The sequence below is a fragment of the Nesoenas mayeri genome (assembly GCF_963082525.1).
Source record: "Nesoenas mayeri genome assembly, chromosome: 1".
NCBI lineage: Eukaryota > Metazoa > Chordata > Aves > Columbiformes > Columbidae > Nesoenas > Nesoenas mayeri.
The window spans coordinates 124723535-124743884 of record NC_137541.1 but is presented as its reverse complement, the minus strand read 5'-3'; the positions used below and the strand labels follow the sequence as shown (position 1 = coordinate 124743884).

General features: G+C 40.6%; 1 protein-coding gene across 1 annotated transcript in view; it reads left to right on the top strand.

The window, feature by feature from the left end:
• The first annotated feature begins 12364 nt into the window (after positions 1-12364).
• The window catches only part of BACH1 (BTB domain and CNC homolog 1), a 28519-nt gene continuing 20533 nt past the window's right edge, over positions 12365-20350 (top strand). The window contains exon 1 of the mRNA XM_080363489.1: positions 12365-12506. The gene's annotated coding sequence lies outside the window, so the exon portion shown is untranslated. The remainder of the gene's footprint in view (positions 12507-20350) is intronic.

Sequence of the window (20350 nt, the reverse complement as noted above, 5' to 3'; positions counted from 1 at the left end):
CATTCCCAGCTGGAGTCCAAAGCCTGCATTCCCAGCTGGAGTGGCAGCTCATTTGTGGTCCTGAATGCTTCTGTTTAATTTATTTCTTTGTCACAGAAACATTGTTAAAAATGCCCCAGGATTGTTCATCTTTACCTACGCCTTACAATCTGTTAATAAGGCAACAGTCACTACTGTGTACCTACATGCAATTTCTGCATGTATCTATTAGGTTCACAGAGAAAAAATACCTAATTTGTGTTCTACTCTCTGCATGCAAAAAACTGAATGTTTTTGTTACTTAAACTATCATTTTAAGATTTCTTCTCCTAGCACTGTGTCAGCTGTGCAGTTGCTGCTATATTTCTCTGCCTGAAAGAAATGTATAGTATAATGTATCTCCTGGTGTCACATAATAAGCACTGTACGATACAGCCATTGGCTGCCTCAGTTCAGTACATTCTCCTCATTTTCTGAGAAGGTTATGTGAAATGTGGCAGGTGGTGTAATTTTTTAACGGGTAGTGATTCATAAGCATTTAACTAGAACATGGGTATTTTGTTCGTTCTTAGAGGGATTTCATGAGAGATAATTACCACAATTTCTGATTTACAGCATTTGTCATAAAGTACAAGGCATTTGCATTTTCTTTGGCAGTAATTTGCTTTCCCATGGCGGGTAGGTGTGCAAATGAGCACTCAGAGCTGAGGGCTTATACCTTATCAGGACCAAACATGACTGTGCTTTCCGTGGCTGCATGTAGAGATGTAAACAGTTTGACCGTGACTTGCAAAACTCCACCTGAACCCCAGAATCTCAAATTTTCCAACCCATTCTTAGGTGGAGGGACATGAGGAGAAGTAGGTAATACGCACAGGTAACACCCAAGACAACATTGCTCCTGTGAGCAACTCACAAACCCTAAGCTGACCCTGGATAGTTTGATAGATCAGTCAACAGGAGACTGCTCAGTGGAGCACTCCCTCTTGAAGCCCCAACAGTAGCAGTGTGCTTGGCAAAAGCAGGTAGAAAAGATACTGCTCTGGAGATCCTACAAACAGCCACATCCCTTAGAAAGACTGTAGGGTCTTGACCTCCTACGGAGTACACCATACCACAGACAACAGCCTTGCACAAAGTCCTAGAACAATCTGCTATGTACTCAGTCTTTGAGTGAATACAGCCAGAATTTGCTAGACAGACAAAAATATGAGGATTTTTGGACAGAAGAGATCATGACGGCATATGAAAAACCATGATAAAATAAATCTCCTAAGCTAAACATCAGTCAGAAAACATCTTACAGGGATTTCAAGGTCATGTTTGCCATTCTCCTTATCAGCAAATAAGTCTGTGTGCAAAGAAGTACCCACAAGAATTTGTTTCTCTCCCACCCTTCTGGCAGAGCAGCAGTCCTTCCCTCGCTCTGACTTTCCTCCTCTCCCTCACCCCTTTGAATGCTTGTTGAGAAGTAAAGCAGCCAACACATAACCCAGCTGGTCTCTTCTGGGGACTGAAGACCTTACGTGAGCTCTTCAAGCAAGAGATACAGCCTCTTTTCAGAAAAGATACAAAATATGCAATAGGAACTATAACCAATGTACTCATAAGCTGCTTTTCACTGACTACATTCAAGCCTAACATACATTTGTCCAGCTTGTATATTGAATCTGGCACAAGGCATAAGGTAACAATAGGCTGCTGTGTGGTTCAGGATGTCTAAATAAGGCTTCACTGACTTTTTCAGGTATTTTTCCAAAGTATTTTGAAGAGTTCTCAGGCTAGGTAAGCTCTGGCTGGGACAGTGTCCAGGCTCTAACAAACACCCAAGATCCACACTGTTATTAAGTGCAACATTTACATGTTTGCCAGAGAAAAAGCATGTCTCAAAAACTGTTGTAATCATTCATCAGCAGCAGGAACAGCACTAGAGGTTTTTGCCAAGTAGATATATCACCTTAGTCTCTGACTAGGCAGCTTGGCCTATTTCAGCCCTTCTTTAGTACTTCATCCCCACTAAGGCAATGCTAAGGGGACATCTCACCAATGGATACAAATATCTGAAGGGAGGGTGCGAAGATGACAGAGACAGGCTCTTTTCAGTGATATCCAGTGAGACACAATGCGGACAAACCTCCACCTGAACATCAGGAAACAACTTTTCACTATGAGGATGACCAAGCAGTGGCACAGGTTGCTCAGAGAGGTTGTGGAGTCTCCATCCCTGGAGATACCCAAAAGATGTCTGGACATGGTCCTGGACAACTGGCTCTGAGTGGCCCTGCTTGAGCATGGAGGTTGGACCAGATGCCCTCCATAGGTGACTTCCAATCACAAACACTGTGATTCAGTGAAGGGAAAGGGAAAAAAAACCCAGTGTGTTCCCAAGATAAACTTTGAAAATGGTTTCATAAGCTCTTACCTTGCACCATGAGAAATCAAATGCCAAAATGTTTTTTAAAAAGGTTGTGAGTTTCTTCAAGTGCTGGCAAAAGCAGTCTCCACAGATGTGGATCATCAGCTGTCCAAAGAAGAGAGAGGAAAAGCAGGAACAGTAGGAAGCTGTCCACCTATTGTGTCCTATGCAATACCTCAAAAGATAACAAATTAACAAAGAACCAAATTGTCAGGAAATTACACTATATAATCAGTTCCAGATTTGCAAGTACACTTCCTAATTGTCAGCTTGCTGTTTTCAGCAACTTACATTCTCTGACGATAGGTGACCACTAGTTTGTGCATCATCTACTGCTCTGTTTTTCAGAAGAGACTCCATCACAGTTAGACCCGGTACAGAGAACTGCAGGTATATTTCTTTCCTTTTTTTGCACGTTGATGGTGATACCTCCTTTTGTGTCTTCTTTGCACTGGGTTACCTTTTGCTGTGTGTAGCAGTTTTGGGCTCTTTGTGACTTTCACAGAACTAAGCTACAGATAAAATCAAAAGCAGAGATAAATTTGGCCTCATTTTCCTTTCGGTATGAGTTGTGCATTTAAATCATGACTCACCAGAGCTTGCAGTCACACCCAAGCGCACAATGAGCTGACTGGCCAGTCACTCGAGAACAGGAGGAAACCTAGATAGACACAGCAGATGGGTGAAGGTCGGCTCCCTCTTACTGGATCACTGCAGTGACAAACAAACTAGTAATTGCTCCGGTTTCTCAACTGAGACTCCAACTTAGTAATGAGTCCCAGAAACTGAACAGCTTCTGTTGTAGTGCATTTAATGTGAGGCTCTAAACAGAAGCAGGCACTGAGTCAATTTTTCCTCTGTTGTGACAAATGGTAAAATGTACAACCTCAGAAAGATAAATATCCTTTTCACAAAGCTGTAACAGTAGAGTTAGTACGTCGAACAGCCAAACTTGTCTTCCTGGCAAGTCACTGTGTGATCAATACAGAAGCAGTAGGCTACAATAAGAACCTTATGCTGTGAAATTAAAACATAGCCAAGTATTTGAACGTATGGTATTCTTTCCTAATTTTGGTATGCTTTCCAATCTTAGACAGGTCTTCAAGAACATCATTCACTTTTGCAATTGGCCTAGCAAAAGCAAGGTGGGCGATCATAAAGAAGACCTTATTTAAGCAGAACAGTAGCTTAATTAGGTACTTGAAAAAAAAAAGTTATGCCATGCTGTAAAAAATCATATATTGTTGCTTATTTATGCCACTGTCAGACATCTCCAGAAGCAAATGCTATTCCATTGTGTGACATTCTGGTCTAGGTGTATTTGCAATTGCCTTCAGACAGCCTATGCGCATGTCCTTCAGAAGCTTTCTATCAAAACATTCTAAAGTTAATCCTTCTTCAGGCACTAGATTCAAAAGCTAAATATGCTTAGATATACTGGAATCAAAATTCTTTCCTATATTTTCTTTCAGAGTAGTTGAAGTGTTTCTATCTAATTGCCAGAAAACCTAACCTTTTGAATCATTTAACTAGTGTTTTTGTTGTTCAGCTGTCTGTCTTGGTTGTGTCTGACCTCTGGGATGGTTGTAATAGAAAAAACATTCAGCTTTCCTTTCTTCACTATGACTCAACATCCTTCTCCTCTCTGGGGTATGACTACAGTTCTTAGGGAATTAGTCCAAAGTTTCAACATCTCAAGTCTTGCAGAGATTTATGAATCTGCATGTGTGTTAGAGAGAATCCACTTCTTTCCTACTTTCAAGGATCTCAGCCACAAGTACTTTCGTCATTTAGGAAAACTTGGTACCTTCTTCCACAGATAAAAGCTACGTTCCCTGGGTTCTCATCCAGGGCAGGGTGGGGAGAGTTTGCACTTTACTAGAAAAGCAACAAACCTGTACTCCAGATAGCCCTGATAACTTGGTGCTAACAAGCAGACTCCTCAGAGCAGTTTAGAGTGAAAGCAAGAGAAGAACCCCAAGCTGGACACACATGGAAGTAATACACCACCAGCTTTTAGTCCTCCTAAGCTAAGGGTGTGCAGAGGGGCCATCCCAAGTTGCTAATTCAGGGGATGGTCAATAGACTATATTATAAATTAAAAAAAACAGATGACCTCTTCTTTCCCTAGTACTGCAAAGGCCATTTGCTGAAGAGATTACTGTCTTTCCCATGCACGAACCTTTTATAGGGGAAGGGCACACAGAAGAAGTGGGGCTGCTATGCATTTATGGTTTGTGGTCCTGTGAGTGCACATCCTCAGCCCCCCAAGCACGAGGTGTTACACCATGTCTCCCTCCACCTTCCCAAAAACCTTGGTCCTTCCTTGAATCTGTTTGCAGATCTGCATCTGTCTGAAATCTCAGCTTCTGCTGGTTTCAGGCTCTGCGGTTTTCTGCTGCAAGGGAGCGAATTCATCCAAAGCCCACACAGCTGCGATCCCACAGCATGACTTGAGACTGCAAACACTCATCCAGTCCCGGGTGACACACACTGGCTTTTCCCACATACACCGAGGTTTCCTCCCAGGCTTCAAAAGAGCCACTGTGTGATAATGCCCAGTCTGGACAGTCTGGCTGCAGTAATTTCACCTCTTCTGATCCTTTCCTAGATCCCTCAGATCAGGCATTGCTGTCTGGCAAAATTATACCCATTAGCAGTCTTACTCCAGGTTTCCAGGAAAGCAAATCAATTTTTCATGAATAAAACAATTGTTTTCCTCTTTCAAGCTAAATAGCCGGTTGGGGCTTTTGTAGCTGTCCTGCTGCACTTCTCATTCTTTGGTATTTTCATACACCTCCACCAGCCTATCTAAGTAGACCTCTTGTTTTCCACAGCTAGACACTTTTAAATCTGTTTCCCACTTTTTTTGCCATTGTTTACACATGGTTTATAACCCTTCTCACAGAACAAAAAAAAAAAATTCCTCTTATTCTTTTCAAGAAAAGAAAAATAATCTTTTTTTTCCCCGTTGAAATATTACTCTTTAATTTAAGGTTACTGTTTTGAAAAATAATATCTGAAAAAAAAACCCAAACCAAACCAAAACAGTTTTAACTGAAGGGCTATTTTTCATTTTAAGAAGCTTTGATGAGAATTTGGACCAAATTAGCTTTAGATTTAAGATAATGACTTCTATAATTGCATTTTAAAAAGACAGTTTACTAGAATAGAACTGACTTCTAGATGAAAAGTATTTTTTCTCTTTTTTATATACAGAGAATTTAATAATAATTTTCTGTGATTAATAGTATGCATTCCCAGAATGAACCAGACTTTTTAAAGTAAGAAACCAAGAAAAATAAGCAAGTGTGTTCCTAAGAATCAGAACAGTGCCACACAAATAGAGCAAAAGACAGTATGGAAATAAATTCTAAAATAATGTAGATAAAGACTTTTAAAATAGTTTTAAAATAAGAGCCAGATTTTCAGCTTGTACATATTGACATAGCCCTGAGGTTTCATTCACTTCAGGACATCATATAGTAACTCCTTGATAGCTTAATTTCTAGTTAGAAAATGTTATCTAAGTGTAGATTTAAAAAACAGCTTTTGTGTTTGCAAGTTCACAGGAGGGAGCTGTTTGATTTTCTTTTACCAGATTGTAAATGGACTAGTCTTCTATATGATGCCTCCAGAAGTCATATTTGATGTGGACGTGTGTACAATGGGGTCTTCAGCCTCTGCCCCAAGACGCCAGGGCAGCAGTTTCCCCCAGGTGACTCCTGTCATAGCTGGTGGCATAGACGGGCGCAGGAGAACATCAGAAGCAGGTAATGAGCTCAATAAGTTGTTCCAGTGAGATCAGACCAGTCCCAGCTGGAATCTTCTCCCACTCCATCTGCCCATCACTGCATGCATGTATTTTAGATGTGCAACACAGCTGATGTACGTATGCACAGAAAATCCGTGGCTCTGGGGAAATGCTGGAATTGCTGCATGTGCACGAATGTAATTCACCATTTATGACACTACAGCCAGTGCTTCCAGGAAAGCTTCAGACCTACCCCATATATGCAGTACATTCAACCTAGGCATGTAAACCTCATGCATCTAGGACAACAGCATGTCTGCTACACCTGATGTAGTGCAGCGATCTGTACGCTTATTTGGTTTACGACCAAAAATGCTGGATTCATTATGTATGTCTAATCAGTCGGGTAAAGGGTAGGTAAAAGAACCAAAGAGAGAAACACTCTTCTGATGCTCAGGTAAGTGTCCTGCTCAGCCAGAAAAAATCGGACATTTCATGATGAAAGAAGGATGAGCCTTTAGCATCTATTTTTCTCAATGACCCCACAGCGTTCTAGAGGATTCTGATTCCAGCATCCTGCAGCAATATGGGGACACAGGTTCAGTTAATGTGTTAACTCTGAGAGTTAGGCCTCTAGCCTCGCCCAGCTATCCACACTCCTGCCACAGACAAAGGAGTGAGACAGGCATCTCCAAAAGGAGTTTCATCACACCTGTCTCAGACGCCTACCATAGGAAGGGAAGAATTACCCTGTGGAGATGCCTATCTAGTTCCATTGATTGCACAGAAGTCTAGCTAAGTAGCTTATATTACACAGTCAAATTTTAAATGGATAAAGATAGGTGAGATGAATCTCACCTTTAGTGTTGCAATTTACCTCTGGAGAATTTATTAGTCAAGTTTCTGTGGTATGAAACCAGCAGGAATAGAGGGCAAGGGCAGAAAAGATCACACACAATATTAAAAGTGGCCAAAATGTTCCTTCTTTTAGGCTGTGCCCTGTAGTCAACACAATGAACCTCCAGAGGTTAGACCACTTTCATCTCTCTGGGCCATTACCCACCCATAGACGAGCCAGAGCTCAGTGAAACTGAGCTGCCAACTAGTGTGAGCTGAGGGTGGTGTACCTGGTGTGCCAGGAGCAGTAAACAACACTGGCAAAGAGACAGCTATATCCAGGCTTCTTCAGGAAATAACAGCGTCTGACATAATGGGAATTAAAATCCCAATAATGTCATCAATGTGTCAAGGGAAAAAAAAAAAAATGAAACAAAGGGGGACATTTTTCTTTGTTTTCTTCTTGTTATGGTTATTATTTGTTATCATGCTCAATAATTCTGTGAGCATCTATTATCTCAGTTTTTATGTTGTTCTGTCTTTAAAACATTTATTATTCATCTGCAGGAAGACCTACTTCCTTGTTTTTCAGTTTAGCTCCCAGATCTCCTTTTTGCTGGTTTTACTTCTCCTTTTAAGGAAAAAAATGGATCCACTTTTTTGGTTTGTTTTTTTTTTTTTTTAATTTTTTCTCCTTCCAGTTGTGTCTAATTTCAATGAGGAAAGCACTTATTCAGTTCTTCAGTCTGACTATAAGTGAGAAGCAAGCTATCATGACGTAATTTCATTCCCTACTGTGTGGGAAGTCAGCATTGCATCATCCCTAGAATTGAGAACAAGAGATGAAGATCCCTTCTTGGTGGGTGCAGTCCAAGATTTGATAGCCAATCTTCAAGCCAAAGTCAGAGCTCCTTTTGTTTTGATTTATTATTTTATGTTTCAATTTTTTTCTTCTGCTCTCCTCTCTTCCACACAAAAATTGTTAAGTGTAAGACCAGAAAAAAAACCCAAAACTCTTAATCTAGTGGTAGGTATTTTAAGTTTTCTGCTTATGCTTAAACATTGAGAACATCCTGTATTTCTGTAACACAATTTTTACCATCTAAACAATTGTCTTCAAGCTGCTTTCTTCACATCTGAGTAGTAGGGGACTGGGAAGTACCAACATGTGTAAGGGCATGAGAACTACAAGCTATAGAAAACATAAAGAGCAACTGTAGAAACTTAGATTCAGAATATATCATTATTGAGAACTGGTAGTACTCAAAGCTCAAGCAAGCAGATACTCTTTGGATATCATCAAATAGCTGTCCTTAAACTTATGTGCCAATAGATTTCTTATGTTATTTTGTAATGGAACTCTGGTTGTACAGAGGAATATATTTACCAAATAATAACTAAAAAGAATTAGACGTTGTCTTCTTAATGAGGTGAAAGGTAATTATCGAACAGTCATCGAAGGAATATCTGTATTAGCCTCTGTCAAAACTGAAAGCCTTGGAATTTCGTTCAATATGCTCTTCATATGAATAGCAGGGAGAACCACACCCTCCCTCCACTATGTGTGATTTTGCCGAATCTTGTGTGAGATTGAAAACATCTCAGATGCTCATCTCATAATATAGATTTAGCAAATTTGGGCCATCAATAATTTCTTGCTTAGTCAAAATATGGGAGTTGTATAAACACAGGAATAACAGCTGTATTACATAAAAAGAAAACTATGAGAGGGATTATTTCAGTTTACAAAGTACTGGATATAACCTGTTCCTTTAGCAGAAATACACATGGACAGATTCATCAGGGAAATCCCAAGGAAAAGGTGGCAGTGGAGAGGCAATCCTTCCTCCCAGCAAAGGATTCTTCTAATCTCTAAGGAATCACACCTCCTTCAGAAAATGCTCACAAGATCAGTGTGTAAAATAAACAAAGACCACAAGTGTATGCAATTTTAAATTAGTAACTGAATATCCAGATTTGCTCTTAATGCAATAAGTTTTTTTGATGCTTCCATTCTTTGCCTGGTCCCATACTTCACACTGCTGCTGTTCTTTATACCCTTTCAGCATCTCTTTTGATTTGATACCTTCTCTGCTTTATTGGCTCCAGCGCAGCATAGGTGCAACATCTTTGTCCCAGCGGTTGGAATGGATGATCACACGGGTACATAATCCTATTTGCTGCAGGCCTTTCAGAGAAAGCATTGCTTGACTAATCTCATGTACAGCCAACACAGTAGATTGTTTACTTTATCCATGTTGCTTTTATTTGTTTTGCATGATTGTCAGTTACAAAAGACAACTGTTACTCAAGATGTATTAGCCCACAATAAAGACTCTTTTTAAGAATCCATGCACATGTAAAACTAAAATGGAAGGTGTGTTGCTTTGGAAGACAGCTAACCTTTATGTGCCAGGCCTACAGCTGGCATAACAGAAAGACTTCCACCTACTGCAAATCTAAACAAGGTGTTAACATCTGTCTTGAATGTTGCCAATGGAGAAAAAGACTTTTGCATCTACATGCACAATTTTCAGAGTAAGTACTACAAATTCACAGAGCCGGGAACAACTGGGAACACTTAAGTAATCTGGAACTGCTACTTGGGGTATGGTCACGCATCTGCTTTTATGGTGCTTCGGGTTGTCATTTTTATTTTGGGTGCTAATGAAGATTTCAGATTAAAGAAATGGAAACAAAGAAATAGTATAAAATGCACCTTACAAAACTGAGCCTAAATAACTCATAAATGATCCAAGGAAAAGTGAAGCCTGCCTGTGAAATGCAGCCACTCTCCACTTAAAAAAAATCCCATCCAGAACCCTCTCTTCAGCTAGCAGACAAATCAATAAAGCAGCAGGGTCTTCCTGTCTGTTATCAGTTATAATCTGGTATAATGACTTTTGAAGAAAGCCACTGAAAAGTTCCTTTCTAGTTTGCTGTGAAAATGAAACTTCAGTGTACAAGGGCTCCCCAGTTAACTGGGTAGGGGTGAAATCAGTTCAAGATCCCGCAGACCTCCTACTGGTGCAATTTCTAATTGGCTTGCCACTGAAAGAAGAATTTAATCAGCATTACCATTCTAATGGTAGTAGCTCTTCAGGGAAAAAAATAAAAAAAGTAGTATTAATATATAAAGAAGTAATATACAAAAGTATTTATTTTTTAAGAATGACACTCCATGATTTTAAAACTTAAGCATTTTTCCCCATGGTTTCATCTGTTTCTAAATTATGTAAGGTCAGTCATTACACTCAAACTCGAGGTGCACTCCCTTCCCTGTTATACGCACCTATCATTACTAAACATCGCCAGTAAGACCTTTGCTCATACCTTTATCAAAAATCCTCAGGAAGCCTAAAATGGAGTTTTGAATTTCTACTGTAATACCAGCTTGAGAAAGTTACAGGACACTCAAATACAATGTAAGACAGATTGCATATTTCATACATCCTTTATTTTTGAGGCATAAATGCAATCATAATTCAAATGCAAACAAAATTGTTAAACAGTTAAAATTTCATAACAATGAAATTCTTATTAGTATTCTTGGCAGTGCATCTTTCATAGCTGCCATCATTAATGTTTTATTCAGGATATGCAGCTTCTAGCTTACCTTCAATGACGTCCTTGAAAAAACAGGTGCACAGAGTTTAGCCTCCTTGGATCTGTCCAACAGAGAATTTTTTCCCTTTTAACACAGAACATAGCCAAAGTTTTTCCATTTTTCAGTAAGTTTCCCTTTGCCTTGCCCTCAAGATAATACTGGGGCGAACAAGTTGCTCTCCAGCTATTCTTAGCAGTAGGAAAGACACTGCTACTCTAAGTTGCTCTTGAGGAGACAAATATCTATCAGAGCCTGGAAATCCTGGACAGGGCAATACACAGCAGCCATTTTTAAGACATCCTCTTATCTATGTTAGGCTGAATTTGTACATAAAATCATAGAATGTCCTGAGTTGGAAAGGACTCACAAGGATGATCAAGTCCAACTCCCATCCCTGCATATGACAACCCCACAGTTCACACCATGTGTCTGAGGGCGTTGTCCAGTCTCTTCTTGAACACTGTCAGGCTCGGGGCCGTGACACCTCCCTGGGGAGCCTGTTCCAGTGCTCCACCACCCTCTGGGGGAAGAACCTTTTCCTCATGTCCAACTTAAACCTGCTCAGGCACATCTTCCTGCCATTCCCTCAGTTCTGTCATTGGTCACCAGATAGAAGAGCTCAGCGCCTGCCCCTCCTCCTCCCCTTGTGAGAAAGCTGTAGCCACCATGAGGTCTCCCCTCAGTCTCCTCTTCTCCAGGCTGAGCAAACCAGGTGACTGCAGCTGCTCATCATACGGCTTCCCCTCCAAACCCTTCACCAACTTCGCAGTGCTCTTCTGGACACTCTCCAGTAGCTTGTAAATGGTATCACACAAAAATACTTGTCAGGACCTGAAAACAGCATGCAAGCTGAATACACACAGAACTGGACATCCTGGTCTACCTTTTAATAGGGATACTAGCTCAACAGTAACACCACAGCAGTTTCAGTTCTAGTACCGGTGTGTCTGTTGCTAGCTGAACGTTATCTCTTCCACCACAACTTGCTTCGTTAGTATTTTTTTTTTCTGCCTTGTCATCTTATCTCCTCTTACACAGCGCACCACAGAGCTTGATAGCTGGTTGACAAGTCAGACCCAGAACAAGGACAATTCCAGCAAACCACCTCCACATCAAAACAGGTTGAGCTGCCACAAAGTGCTTTAATCCGCACAGCATAAATTCAGCAATCAGGTAAGCTACAGCAGCAACAACTCACTGGGAATGCTACCTTCACAAAACGTTAGTTTAACCTTTCATTGCACACCAGGTGTCACTAACCACATCACTGGTCAAGCTTGTCAACTGGTAGCACCTCCCAGCACAGGCCTCGGCCCACACTTCTGAAAGAGTTAAGAATTTGACACCAGCAGAACACACAAAGTCCTGCCCCGTCACGTCTCTGCCTCGGACACCACACGAGGAGATGGCCGTGGGACCGAGGCCGCCGCCGCTACCTGCGCTTTCCGCCACGTAACTGCAGCCCTTAGGGGGCACCTACGGCTTCTGGCCCGCATAGCCCTTTCCCCTCAGAGAGGCGGTGAACACCCCGCCCAGCACCTCAGCCATGCTCTGGGGTCGCCGCTGCTACTCCCGCTGCCCCTGTCACGGGCGGGCTGCTGGCGGCGGGGCGCATGCGCACTGCGCCGCGGTGTGGGCGGCTGCGCGTCGGCGGGGAGCGTCGCATCCAATCAGCGGGCGGGGTGTGTGCGCGGCGGGGAGGGCGCAGGGGCGGCGGGCGGGTAATGTTGTTTGGGAGTCACCTGACCGCTCGCGCCGCAGTCGGGCCGCAGCCTCTGTGGCAGGAGTGGCCGAGCCCGAGGGAGCGGGGGGAGAAGGAGAAGGAAGGGGGCGAGGCGGTGACGGCGCTGCCCTCCGGCCGACCGGCCCGCGGGTAAGGGGGCCCGCGCGAAGCAGCGGCGGCAGGCGCTGAGGTGAGCCGAGCAGAACTGTCCGCCCGTCCGGTGCCCGTTGGGGTGGAGGTGGGGTGGAGGGGGGCGAGGGCAGCACCATTTCGCCGAGGGGAGGGGGGGGGGGGTGGGGGTGGAGGAGTCTGAGGCACGTTCGTAGGGGTGCTGTTAATCAGCCGGCCGCCCCCCTTGCCCCCTTACTCTGTGGCGCGTCCCGGCGCGGGGCGGGCGTTGTCGGACCCCAGGCGAAAGCTGTGAGGACGGCGGGGTCCGGCCAGTGGGGCGAGGGAGCGGCCGCGCTCGCGGGGGCGCCAGGCCGGCGCAGGGCGGTGGCGGAGTCGCCCTGTCAGCGCTGGGCACCGGGTGGCGGCCGGCTCCCCCTCCTCGGTGCCGTGCTTGAGGTATTTCCCCCCCCGCTTCCCCCGAGGCCTGTGCCCAGCGCCACCCGCGGGGCTGGGCAGTCAGGCGTTAGTCACCGTCTCGCCCCCAGTTTCCGCGGGTGTCCGTGCGCTCCGGTAACACAGGCGTGACTCTCCCACGCCGCGGTCGCTGGCCCTGTGCGAAAGGGACAGCTCAGCTCTGCTGGAAGTCTGGCGGTAACCCCGCTTTGCCTGGGTGAAACGTGCACCTGGGGTGTTCAGTGTTTGTTACCCTCTGTGGGAGCCGGGGAAGATTTATTTTAGACCGTAAACAGTGAGATCCAAATCCTGTCTATCTTGTTCTGTACAGTGAGATACTTGGCATGCTTTGGGGCATGCTGAAAATTTAGTAATTAAAAGAATCGTCACGTGCTTTTCTGTCGAATTATATTTACGTTCTCTATTCTAGTATGGCAATGTAACAGTAATCCCAAATTCATCTACAGCTGGGCTTTCTAAACATTTGTTGAAATAAAAGGAGGGAAAAGCAAACGCTCTAGCAGTAAAGTGAAGATAACTGTATATACAATTTCATCATGGCTATAACTTTTGACAGACTTGCTAATGTGAGGCACTTTCAGGAAGGCACTTTCACTGTGTGAAAAACGTATTTGACTGCAGTAATGGAATAATTGCAACCCAGAAACACAGTAGATTAAAGTTATACAGCACTCTGAATACTTTAGTAATGGAGTCAGTTCCTTAATCTCAAATATTATGCTACACTGAGGAGAAAACAAGAGTATCTTCCTGTCAAACTTGTTGAGTCCAAATTAAAGTAACTAAGATATGCCAAATCTTATTTCATGTTTTATGAGTTTAACCTTAGAGGTTATTTAAATAGTATAACTGTTCCTGGATGCCCTAACATATATAAGTCTGTGTGCATGTTAGCAAGTAGTGAGTTGCAAAAGTTGAGGATTTACAGAGAAATAGTTGTCACTGAAAGCAGAATACTCACACTGTATGCTCTTCAGGAGGGCTTCTTTCAAGCGAAGTCTGTTGAATCCCTGAGTATTTGTGTTCCTTCAGATGTGCTTCCAGTGTATATTTCCCATTTTAATTTAGTTGAAAAAAAGAACCTGCTGTTGTTGTCCAGTCTTGTCTTGTGCACTGAATGAAGGCACAGCAAGTGGGATATTTGGCCAGTTTCCTTTGCTAGCACACTCCTGATTCTAAGGAGAATGCTGAAGTGAAGGTTTAACTTGCATCTGTTCTGTTTTTGAACGTTTTATACTCAAAATTGTCAAAGATCTTGGTGTGCTAAATATTTATTTGCATTTAATAGGTTTTTAAATCCTTATGCTAAGGATATTTTTAACAGTAATAAAAACCAGAATTGTCTAGTATTAAAAGTCTGATAGTTTGGATCAGGTGGCACTGTCATTGAGTGTAGAATAGAAATGTCTTTGTATATGGGTTACTTCAATCCCCAGTAACTTTGCCCTATGGTTTAGGGAAGCATAGCTCAACAGGTCTCCTTGTCCTGTCATTCCCTCAACACCACCCCCTCCCCCCCAGTCCTGGTTTTTATAAGACGAGGTGTTCATACATATTCTTCATATATTTAATAATAGATCTGTCTTTCTCCCTGCACTGAGCATACTGGTGTGAGGGGGAGGAGTGGTAGGTCAGTCAAAGGATTCATGGTTGAGTCCAAGTGCTGGCGTTTTAGTTGTCCCTTAGAATTGGACCACTGAAAATTTCATGAGGGAGGTTTTAGGGGTACAAAAAAGCTTTGTTATTTGTAGCGTAAGTCCTAAGTCCTGTTTACATGCGATCCTTAGTTAAACCATAGGTGACATGTAAATTGATGCAAATGTGGCTAGGAGCAAAGCTTTAAGTGGGCAAAAAGTAACTGCTGAAACAAGCATTAAATTGTATGAATTCAGCTTAATATGACCACAGTGGGGATAATGTGTGAGGACTCACCTGCAGCTTTCCCTGCTCCCCACCTGCAGTTCAGAGGTTAGCAATGTGGAAAGAAAAAAGGGTAACAGAAAGGCTCTCTTTGCTTTAGCAAATCATAGGCTGTGCCACAAAAGTAGCTCCCTCTCCAGCAGTATGCTGTATTTTTCACTTAAGGCCCCTTTGAGGGTGGACAGTTGTTTTGTTCTTCTTAAGTAACACAAAGGGAAATCTTAGTATTTTGGATAAATGTGAATTAGCAGGTCAGAGTAAGGCTCAACTGACTGGTCCACTACTGAAGCTTTAAAAAGAAGGGGGAAGTGCACTATGAAAGGCAAATTGACTTTATAAGCATTGGTGAAATACAAATAAATTGAGTATAATCATTAGACGTATATTGGAGAGTGGAAGAGGTAGCCTCTGGTATCAGTAAGTCAAAGTGCCTTTAAATGACAACCTGCATCTTAAAAGAATATTCAGCTAGTCTTTAGAATCACATTTAAATAATTTGCTTGTGAATGACTTCATTTGAGCTGTCAAGTTAACCTTTGAAGGTGTTTGGATTCCAATCCTGGCCCATTGACTAACACCTTGATAAGTACACAGATAGCACTGCTGTCTCTGTGTACCCTTCTTTTAAGATCAGTATTTTCTATGGTGCCATCTCAGAAACACTTATTTATGTCACTTATTTATGTGACTTGACTAGAATTATCATTTGAAGTCTGGTCTTCTGCATCTTTTTTTTCTTAATATATAAATATTACCAATTCTGATGAACCTATGTTTTTCTGGTTTTGCATAAATGTTTCTGAAGTTCTTCCTGATTTATGTCTAAAATATTTGTAGAATTTCGTTTCAGTTTCACATGCTGTGAAGAACGATTGTGGAAACAAATTTGAGTTAAAAAGCTAATACCAGAAACAAGATTGTGAAGATAATTTCCAAAAACTATCTTATTTGACTTGCCAATTTATTTGCTTCTCAGCTCTTTCAGGTTCTTGTGTCCTTCTAAGTTAGATACATTGAAACCACAGATGATTAATTTAGTATTCATTAAAAAGAGTTTGACATACATACTTGTGAATGGATTCTGACAGTCATTAAAACAAAATAATTCATGTGGTTTGTTTAACTGTGTCAGGGAGTAGAATATGTAGCTATAAATGCAAAGGTATTCATCCTTTAAGTAAAGGCAAGAACTGACAGTAGATGTTAATTGTCCTTACTTTACATTATACCAATTTACCCCTTATCCTAAGTGAATATTTTATTATGTAAAGTAGTTTTTATAAAAAAAAATATATTAGTATTTTTGGGGTGTTGTGTTTGTAGAGGTTTTTTGTTGTTGGGTTGTGGGTTTTTTTTTTTTTCTTTCGATGAACCATGCATTTCAAAGGTCTGTGCATTGTTGTCTATCCAGAGTAACTGTTTGAATGTCAGCAGAATTGAAGGGTTATTGGTGGTGAGATTTTACTGCAAAGGAGTCTCTGAAATCCCTCCAGTCCTGTTTCATATTTTAGCACTGAAACAAACCTAGTCCCACAGTATGATTTTTATCCCTGTTCCAAAAAGTAAACAATAAGTGTTGTGTAAAATAATGTTAAACTACAAAATAGTCACATTTTTTTTTCCTGGTTTTAATATGGACTGTTTTGTGTCATCTTCTGAGGGAAACTATTCAAATCTCTGCTCTTTGGAAAATTTATGTGATTACACAGTATCCATCCTTTTTTTTTTTTTTTTTTTTTTCCTTTAAAATCCCAACTAGAATCTGGAGTCTTGTGACTACTAGGAATTTCAGGTCTCTGTTTCTCCCCCCTCCCCACACCTCAACTTCTCATGTAGCTTGCAAATGTTTAAAAAAAGAAAAGTGGACACTCAGGCTTAAAACCTGGAAAACAAATTAAGACTCTCAGTGCAGACTTAGAACTTGCCAGACTTCCCGTGATTCTTTTTAATTCTTGCTTGTGACCTGACAAGAGTCCAAATGCTGTGGCAAGAATTATGTTGCAGAAATACAATGTAATAATTTTTAAAGAGCTCATTTATGTAATTAAGCTTCAACAATATAATCCAGGTGTTTGAACTAATAAAGAATACAATTTAGAATTTTAATTATGAATGTGCTAATCATCTGAAGATGCAGCTTCTTTTTCTTTTTTAGAGGAGAAAGCATTGTTCTTATGCAGCAAAGCTTCCTTTTTACCTTTTTTCTTAATTGCTTTTTTCTTTTAACATCTTTTTGAACTAAAGATGGGAAGGCAGTAAACATTAATGCTGAAATGCTTGTTCATTCCTTGTCAGCATAACATGAATCAGCAGCTATTAACTGCTGTAGGCATTCATCTGTAACATAACTTTATTTCCTTAAAAGGAGAGATAGCTAGGGGCAAGAACATAGATATAAAACTTTAGAAAAAAGCCTTTGCTGTGTATTTTGAATAAACTGTCTCTTATCCAAACTGCCGTGTTTTAGCAGTACTAAATGATAGCGCTCCCTTTGTACTTTAAATCTGTGGATGGCAGATGTTTTTGGGTTTTTTTTAATAGAATAAAGTAATGTAAATGTCTCCGTTAGGGGAACTGAGAGACAAAAGTGACCTGCTGGAGGTTACTCAATAGATCAACTTTGAAGTCAAGAGAGTGCCCAGAGTTTGTTTTTTCCAAGCTATTTTTTAGGGCTTGATTATGCCTTTTTTCCAACTGTTCAGGAATTTAAAGTGTTCTGAGAGTATAGATATGCTACGAGAGTCATGGTAACAGAGCAGAACTTTATTGTCTGCCAGGTGTTAAATTAATGTTGCTAATTTTGTCATGATGATGATCACAACTGAAATTATGTCTGGATGTCCAACTAGCTCAGATAGTAATGACAGCAAAGCTGTGCTGCCTGCAGTTACTGAAGGGGAGTGTCGCTGTGTGCTTTCTCTTATTGAAAGAATTTTACCATGTACAAGTGAGAGTTACTGTGATTCCTACAGAGGATTGATATCCAGTGTGGTATTAGTGGATGGTGGTTCACTAAGTAAATAAAGACTAAGAAAAAAAGTTTTGTTTACTTTTTCAGTAAATTGGGTGACTTTTGAACTGGATCATTTACAGGAAATTTATGGTAGCTGAAGGTCAGGAAAAAAAAGCCTATGTGTAGGCTGAGTTGATTGCAGTAGTAGAGCCACATAATTGATACCTGAGTCTAGGAATAAAATATTAGCTCTTATTTTAGAAATATTTGAAATGGATTTATTGACTGATGGATAATAAGTAAGAGGCTGTTGCTCTTTAAAAGCAAGCACTGACTTGATAGGATGTAATCTCTTGTAACTTCTGTAGCTCGTGTATTTTTTGCTTGGCTCTTGCTAGTGCCATTGCTGTCTCAGTCGAGCTTAAGACAGAAGAACCACAGGTCAATTTATGCTGGCTTTTTTCCCCATTTGCTATTAAGTGTATTACAGGTGACAGTAAAAAAGTACAGTCCTGTGTTTTATTTGACAGTGAGTCTGTCACAGTCACTGGGTTTGGATGCTGGACTCAATTGAATCCAAATGCTTGTGGCTTGCCATTGTATCTTGGTGACCATTAGATACTGGATTTTCTTTTCCAGGTCCTTAGATTTACCACCAAGAATTTAGATTTTAAGTTTAGCAAGTCAGCTATGTTTTTCCTGAAAATGCAACCTTTTTAAGTAGTGAAGGCATGACTATTATTGATTTCTGTGGATTTGTGTGCTCTGATTTAATATTTTTAAGGACACTTGAAACAGTGAAACTTGGAATGTTCAAAAAGTATTTTGGTAAACTCGTATGCAAATCATAGAGGTATCATAATGTAAATAGAAGAAGTAGTGACAGTGATTTGCACTCTCAAACCTGTATCTCAATATTAAGTGCCATTTTAGTATTCTTTGACTGTTTGCCTTAAAGAGTCTCAGAGCCTATGGAGCTCATTTGTGTGACTCATTCTTTCTAGCTGTGTGTTTTCTTCTAATGCTACCAGTGGATCTTTCGAGTGTCAACTGGTCCAACTTTTAAAGCTCTTTTTAGCTGTAAAGCACACCCCTTTGTATGTTGAAATATTACCCTTTTCAGTTTTTGTGGTGTTTGAGTATAGAATAAAGGACAATGAATTTACCAGTGTGTTAGCTGTCTTATTGTTTTTCTAAGTTATTCTGTGGTAAAGTTCCTGGCAGCTGTCCTAGGCAGACAGGGACACCTCCAGCTGTTATTTTTAACTTCTTTGTTCAGAAAGAATGATGCAAGTATATGATAAACTAGCTATAAGCATACGTAATTGGTGGTTTTTGACTAGTTTTATAAGTTATTGAAAAGCTTAGTTGTAAATTGTTTGGCATTTGGGGGGATTTTCGAACATGATGCAAAATGCAAGATACTCTAAATCTTCATTTAAAGTCTAAAAATGTTCTTACTATTAATTCACTGCACTGAATAGTGGTTTGTATTATTTATTTAGTCAGTCTGATTTTTATGGTCCTGTATGTTTGGTATTCATTATTAATAAAGTATTTTGGACAGAGCATCAATGTTTTAGAAAGTCTCTACAGAACTCTTTGGTAGTTGTCCAGTGGGCATCTGGATAAGTGGTAATGATTTGGGATAATTGTTGCTGATGGTAATATTTGCAGTGAGCTGATGGGTGGTACAATTGCTTTATTGTTCCAAGGTTTTTGAATGTTGTCTTAACATCTGCATCTTATTGCGATTGCTGCTGGTTATTCATATAACTTTTGTCTTTAAATGGGATTTGTGTCTGTTTTCAGCTTTTTACAATGACAAAGGACTTAATCATTATAGCAGATTGTGAAGTTTGGACTCCACAACATAAAAAGGGCAAATGCTCATATTGAGTGTTTTATGTCAATATATATACACTATGTGTTTTGCTGTCCTTTGCACAATGGGTAGAATTATTCCTCAGCATTAAATACCTGAGAAAATGGTACTGTGTCAAATCCTGACTTTTATGAGTGGTTTGCTTGGAAGACCTATTGTAAAAGTCATTTACTGTTTATTATTGTCATAATGATATATATAGTATATTAAAATCTATTATATATATTTACACATATAAAAATATATCTCTTATGTGAAATGCAATACAAAACTCTTTTCAGGACTATGTAATTGTCTGAAATGTCAGAGACATACTTAATCATCAGGCAGTTCTTTTGCCCTGGTTTCTGTGCATGCTTTTGTCAACTTCAGTGACAAATTGGTCCTTAAAATCTTCCTTCACCTCTTGTCGACCACAGCATGTTGAGTGCAGACTCTCACATGCTGCAGAGGTACTGCTGAGTATGAAAGTTAATCTACCTTATGCCAGATTTATATGTGTGTGGATAAGAAATACATCACACTGAGTGTTATCCTGATAATATGTTCCTACTTTTATGCTATCTATTCAAATATTGTGTTGTCTACTATTATTTTCTTTCAGTAACTTAGCAACGCAAGTTCCTTATAGCTTTACCTAGTCTCACCCATAATGATAATCATCTTTGGAATATGAATATATATTTTTATA